Raw genomic sequence first — 7,704 nt, 5'->3', positions numbered from 1 at the left:
ATCTCCCCGTGGTCTCAAACTCCCAAACAAGGAACGTTACAAGGCCAATAAACACCTAACACTCTGGCTCATAATGATCTCCCTGTGGTCTCAAACTCCCAAACAAGGAACGTTACAAGGCCAATAAACACCTAACACTCTGGCTCATAATGATCTCCCTGTGGTCTCAAACTCCCAAACAAGGAACGTTACAAGGCCAATAAACACCTAACACTCTGGTTCATAATGATCTCCCCGTGGTCTCAAACTCCCAAACAAGGAAAGTTACAAGGCCAATAAACACCTAACACTCTGGCTCATAATGATCTCCCCGTGGTCTCAAACTCCCAAACAAGGAACGTTACAAGGCCAATAAACACCTAACACTCTGGCTCATAATGATCTCCTGTGGTCTCAAACTCCCAAACAAGGAACGTTACAAGGCCAATAAACACCGAACAATCTGGCTCATAATGATCTCCCTGTGGTCTCAAACTCCCAAACAAGGAACGTTACAAGGCCAATAAACACCTAACACTCTGGTTCATAATGATCTCCCCGTGGTCTCAAACTCCCAAACAAGGAAAGTTACAAGGCCAATAAACACCTAACACTCTGGCTCATAATGATCTCCCCGTGGTCTCAAACTCCCAAACAAGGAACGTTACAAGGCCAATAAACACCTAACACTCTGGCTCATAATGATCTCCCTGTGGTCTCAAACTCCAAAACGACCTGTCTGGCTAACGTTACAACATAAAAACGCTAATTCCATCAACGCCATACTCAAGGAAGTGCAAAGTAAAGCTGAATTCGTCCGGAAACATGTTTGCCCAACGACGACTGAACCAGCACTGCCGTGACCCCAACGGCGACTGAACCAGCGCTGCCGTGACCCCAACGACGACTGAACCAGCGCTGCCGTGACCCCAACGACGTCCTGCAGTAATGAGACGGTCTGCCCATCGCGGGCCAACACATGGGCGTCGGACATGAAGGTTCCATCTGTGTAGGAGGTTACGAATCTTCTATCCACTCTCTCTACCACATGTAGCTCTGTGAAGCCAATCTCTTATTTGAGAGGCACTTTCGTAACACAACGGTCTGGTGCGCCGGTTGTCGCCCTTGGTAGACTTGATCGACGTCTGTTACGCATTTGTTGTTAAGAGCTCGTGCCACCATGCTCTGTCCTGTTCCTACTTTCAACATGCCAATTGCAAGTTGTCGTATCTGTGGTGAAAGCCAGGGTATGTCAAAAGACACATGATGATTTTAATGGACCTTCAACCTTCCCATAATTTTTAAGCATACGTTTTTAATATTATTATGTACAAAATTGCTACCCCCCAATATATGTGTACAAAATTTATGCCCCCCCTAAAAAAAAAAATAAATAAATAAATATATATATATAAAAATGGGTGACACCCCTCCCCTTAACATCAGCATAACCCCCACCCACCCACCTATCGCCCCACCCCACTCCAGCCATAACTTATGAACGGTCTCTAAATTTCTAATTTCACCCAGACTATGTCCACGTGCACACGTGAGGAACGCTTGCGAATCGGCCTGTTTGCGCGAAATGTATAACATGTTGTGATTGGAATAATCATTTTCTAAATCGATATACAAACACACAACTTGGTTTCCAAATAAAATCACCCAAAAATTGAATGGCTAATACTTTTTAATAGTATGTATCTAAAACCAAGGTTCTAATTTCTACGCTAAATTTTCAAAAAACGTATTTTCTTCAGATGAAAGGCCACTGGAAATTGTAGACACCTGTACGTACATAGGAGCAATAAGATTTGTTGGGGAAATAAAAGCATTGACTGAAAGTACAATGAAAGCGATGTACTGTTTATGTAAAAGAGGTAGAAATGTAACCCTACCACACAATTGTTATGTAACAATTTAATATTCGATAACAGATGAATATTGATTTAAAATGTTAGATTTAAGTATACATGTATTTAATATTTTATAAACTTGCAGCCGGATAAGGAAATTCAACGCCAAATGACATGGTATATGGGAGACTGTGAGCGGCAATAAACAAACACAGTGAGATCTGTACACAATTAAATTCATGAAGAGTTTCCACGTTATTCAAACCATGCCCTTCGATTAAAATTGATAAATATAAAGGATTGAGAGAAGAGCAAGGGTGGTAGGCTCTACTGTACAGGAGCCAACACTTTGCATTGCGTGTTTCGTTCAATACCATTATCATGGCTCAAGGATACACATAGAGACAATATTTTTACACCACAGGTTCCCTGGCTCTTACAAGGATCCCTTGTATTTAAAGGCCGGGTTTCAAACCTATTTACAAATGGGTGTGGCCACGTTGTCTTGTCAAAGCAGTCTTTAGATGCAAAGCAGTATACAAGTACTAGTATACTGAGTCAAACTAGAAACTTCATAATGATACATTTAATAAATATATCAAAGAAAGGACTTAAGAATGTGGTATAGAGCTTGTCGTTTATTTGTTAAGGTAGATGGGATGAACTGAGAATAATCACAATGCCAAAAACCGGTTCCGTGTGGTTACAGATTTTATCTATAAAAGGCGTAAACAAAGTGTCAAGTCAAGAAATTGAATCTGATGTTTCAAACGTTCAGTAGCGTGTATGGTCACCCCGTGCGTTAACAACTGCCACTTAACGCCTCCTCATGGGCTGTCTGATGCGTGTGAAAACGTTATTGGGGAGTCGGCACCATTGTTCTTGCAAAGCAGAACCCAGATCCAGCAAATTCTGGGGTTGGTTCCTGAGAGTGCGCAGACCTCTACCAAGAGCATCCCAGATGTGCTCGATTGGATTGAGATCAGGTGACCTTGACGGCCAGTCAAGAACCTTGATTCCTGCGTTCTTCCGGTAATTCATGGTCAAGATGGCTGTATGGGTTCTGGCATTGCCATGTTGAAAGTGCAGACCTGGACCATGTGTTGCCATGAGAAATAAGTTCGGGGGCTGGTCGCAGTAACCAGCAGCATTAAGGTTCCCACGGATAGTCAGAAGTCGAGAACGGGTGAGTGAAAATTACATAATAAATGCATAAATGGTGTACATGGTAAATACTCACAGCAACGTACATGGTATACACCTTTTCAAAAGTAAAGTCAGCAGAAATCATGTAAATAAAGATGTGTTAGACAAGAATAAAAAAATATATATAGAACAGGTTTTTGCCTCGTGAATTACTTTTTATAGATAAATGACAAAGGGAAAATGGTGTGTTTATAGGATAAACATCGTTTCACAGGAAATACGATCTCATCACTGTTTGAGACGTTTTCAACATAATGGGAACGAGAGATTTGCCTCGCACCGGCCAGCAGGTCAACCACATTCGGCTGACCCACCTAAGGAGGTTTAGTCTCCATTCGCCTACATCTCAATTCGCCTTCATCCCATTTCGCATACAAGAACAATTTCGGCTAATTGGGATTAGAAAATGCACCCCTACTCTAATAATGAACCTGTCTCATTGGTCAGTGCCATACTAATCTTGATCGACTGTTGGTATAAGGATATGTAGTTGAGTGAAGACGATTAGTGCATCCACTAAGAAGTTCAAACAAGGTTATAATAAAATACTCAGTTCTCTGCTACTAATAGGCTTTAAACCAACTTAACCCTATAAAATGAAGCGTTCGCCAAGCACTGACAGTCACAATGGCTAACCTGCAGAGGGCAGAGTTCAACCTGTCTCATGTTCACCTTTTTTGCATATTAAAACCCCACCCCACCCCCAAAAAAACAAAAACAACAACAAAAAAAAACAAAACAAACAAACAAACAACAAAACAACAACAAAAAAACATGATGACCGCAAGTATCGACTGAACGTTGTGAGACAAGTAGCCACACACTGGAAGTACGTCATAGATCAATGTAAAGGTAAATGCAGTATCATTCGCGACCACGTATCTTCCGTCAGAGAGCACAAACACTCTCCTCTGATGAATGAAGAAGAGACAAGACTTCTCCCCAGATTGAGACAAGGTGTTCGTGATGAGATACAGCCCATCCAACAGGTCTACAATGAAGAGATCCAGTAACTAGATGAAGATACCGCTGCCACTGTTGCTTCCTTTTACAGTGTTCGAGTCCCAAGATTCCCGCCTCGTATCTGGAAACAGCATGAAAACACAGGACCCAGAACCAATAATTATTTGGAGGGTTTTCACAACGGCTTCAAGAAACTCGTCAGAAAACATCACCCGAACATTTATGAATTCGTCATTGCCATAAAGAAATTGGAAAACAGCGAACAGACTGGCACGAATTGAGAATGGACATCCGCACAAGTAAATTTCCATGTGTTATGATGTGTTATGATGTTAATATCATTGTGATCAGAAAATGACAAATAACAGAACAAATAACAGACAAAAAAACAGAAATAAAGTCTTTTTGTCCTTCAACTACTTCAACTAGAAGAGTCCACTTTTAGATCATATAGGGCGCCACTAGTTTACCATTGCGTAATCAACAGTCAACAGACCATGAAATGTTGTTTTAAGACTGTAGGCGAATTGGGATGTAGGCGAAATGAGAACATCGATAAAGACTGCCAGTTTCACTGCTTGGACCATTTCTGGCTTACGTCTAATCAATTCCAAGACTGTACGGAGCCGACTGAGGGAGCACAACATCCAGCACCGATGGCCTGCAATACGTCCAATTTTGCTCCAAAGTCACCGACAGGCACGTCTTGCCTGGTGTACAGGAGACAAGACTGGGGTGGTGTTTTGTTCACTGACGAGTCGAGATTTCAACTGGACAGCTCAGATGGCAGAGAAAGGGTGTACAGACAGCAAGGTGAACGGTATGCGTTGTTCAACGTCGACAGTTTGGTGGCGGCAAGTGAGTATGGTTTTACGCTGCTTTTAGCAATATTCCAGCAATATCATGGCGGGGAACACCAGAAATAGCCATCACACATTGTAGCCATGTGGGGAATCGAACCCGGGTCTTTGGTCTGACGAGCGAACGCATTAACCTCTAGGTTACCCCCACCGCCCCGGTGGCGACAAGGTTATGGTATGGGAAGGTATCATATCTCATAGTCGGACACAACTTGTCATTGTCAATGGCCTTAGTTACTTCTTTTTTTTCATTTCTGTGTAAGCCCCATGGCCAAAAATCGGGATTCATAGCAGTGTGCTAGTTACTATTGTATATTTAGACTTTATCTCAAGACCGACCCACTGTGGCCGTATGCACATGTTAGGCGTAGCTAACGTCAGGCGTAACACACTACGTCGGGTTTAGCAGCGCCCTCCTCTTACACGTCATGCACAACGTCGGTTAGCCTAGGCGTTGCTACGCCCGGCTTAACGGATTTACGTCGAGGAGCAGTGAGTTATTTTTAGATTTTCGAACGTTTTTAGACCACCGGTAAAAGGCGCGAAACAACTTCGCGGTACATCCCTTTCAGCCGTAATCTCGGAAAGCCAGAGAAAACCGATACGAGAAAACCCAACTTTACCGATGGATCCTGATGGAGAAATAACATGGACTTTCAAAATGGGCTTCACCATAAATGTCGCCATTTTTTACACATTACGAAATCACGATTCACAGCGTTATTTGGTGTATGTTTTCAAATGTTCAAATCGGATAATTACTACTCAGAAGTATTTAATTTCAAAAATAGCATATTACTGATCACTGATATGAGGTTTTCATGAAATCACTAATGATAATTCTGAAAATACACTTACACGAACGCCGAAGTGCGCTTTCCGTCATAGTGGATAGTGTTTACAAAATCACGTTTCGCGAAGGCCGGTATTGAGACGCCAATTTAACACGTATATATCATATTCAGCTGCGACAAATGCATTACTGAATTCCCCATACATTTTAGAATCAAATTACAAATGGGCTTTGTCACCAATATCAACTGTCTTGATAAAATGAAACGAAAGATATTTGGTGTGACAAGTCCAAACGAACGCTGTGCTCGAAAGGCTGCGCTTGTAAAGAACGAAAACTTCCGATTTTACACTACGTATCATTTTCTGAAATTTTCCGACATTCAACCGTCTATTCATTGCTTGCAATGGCTCAATAGCTTTAGAATATGCATGGAAAGAGTATCGTAGCAAGAAATGGGAAATTAAAAACAGATACAATGCAATCATTTGATATTTCATAAGAAATTGTCGAAGTTTCCGTGCAGCGTGACGCCATGACTGACGCAAAATCACGCAGAACGACAAAGGTAATTATCAGCATTTCTGGCTTCTTCTCTTACTTACAATGAAAACGATAAAACATAAAACAATACACAGATAGTCAGAATCATTCTGATTACTTACATCTCATATTTTATAAACGAACGATCCCTACATCAAGGGAAGGGTCCTCGCAAAATCCTGTGTACCCTTGTCAGCGAGGCCGCCATTTTGTAAGATATCGGTCATCGGTAGTGATGTCATACGTCAACATTGTTGTACATGTTAGGCATTTTCTTTGAGGTGAATGTCGGTTAAACAAGAGTTAACACAATCGCCCTATCCTTCCGATTACACTTTCAGTATTATGATGATGTATTCAGATATTTTTTCATCAAACTAATTTCTGTATATACATTTAGCCTTGTTCAATACCATATTATACGTGGATATAGGGTAGGCGGGGTTTTTTTTATTCTTGAAAGGTTTTGATTGTTTGAATAATATTTACATAAGAAATTGACGCATTTAGTGTAGTACACCATATTTTAAACCTTTACACAAGTATTAGAAGATCACACGTAGCCATAACTGCAAAATATTTGGGTGTTGTGAAATATTATTTTTCATTTACGTTAAATTGATGCCAAACAGGTGCGCGTGCTTCTCACAATAAGATACGCAGTCAAACCGTCTAATTGTTGATATATTCGGGACACTATTTAATTTGTAAAATCATTCGTTTTATGTTTTCTCTAAAGAGTGTTAAATTCTGACATAGAAGCCGAGACCTTTTATACAATTAATGGAAATTAGGTAAGATATATACTAATAAGCAAACCAATGTCGTCTTTTTCCGACGTCGCAAAATGCATAAAACAAGCAATGACGTCAACTAAAATGTTGTATTATTATCAGTAATTTCATTACATTTGAAGATATGGCTAGTACTCCGTTAATAATGATGCAAAATTAGTCATAATACATCTACACAAACAGGAGAATATGGGAATCCACGAACTAACTTACATATCAGATAGGGTCATCCAAATCGCTATTACCTGCTTTCTCAAGTAGTACATAGCCATCTTTTCTTATAAATTGTGAAACCACCAAAACGTATCCGCTCACATTGTTGAACTTTGAATTGGAATAGTTTGGTTTACCCTGAACACAGCATAACGAAAATATAGCGTCCGTATCCACCACAACAACTTTTCTCCAAGTGATCTGAGTTACATTGACCTAGTGTTAAGCATAGCGGAGTTATGCCCCGTTATCTTTATACGTGTATGACCTCTCTGTGGTCGGTTGACGTCATAGAAGAAAATCCATTTTTGGCACTTATCGCGAGTCATTTTTAATGTTGAGCGTGTAACGTTAAGCATTAGCACATAAACCCATTTCATATACACTTATGTCGTTCAGATATCAGGCTGTATTTTCTTCACTCACACTTTCTGTAAAGATGCCAAATTAAAAAATTCGTAGCAGAGTGCTTTTATCGGTGCACGACAAAAAGCGGA

The sequence above is a fragment of the Haliotis rubra genome, unplaced genomic scaffold, assembly GCF_003918875.1.
Source record: "Haliotis rubra isolate DU_JTF1 unplaced genomic scaffold, ASM391887v1 Scf1531, whole genome shotgun sequence".
Classification (NCBI taxonomy): domain Eukaryota; kingdom Metazoa; phylum Mollusca; class Gastropoda; order Lepetellida; family Haliotidae; genus Haliotis; species Haliotis rubra.
Note: the sequence above shows the minus strand (reverse complement) of the source record.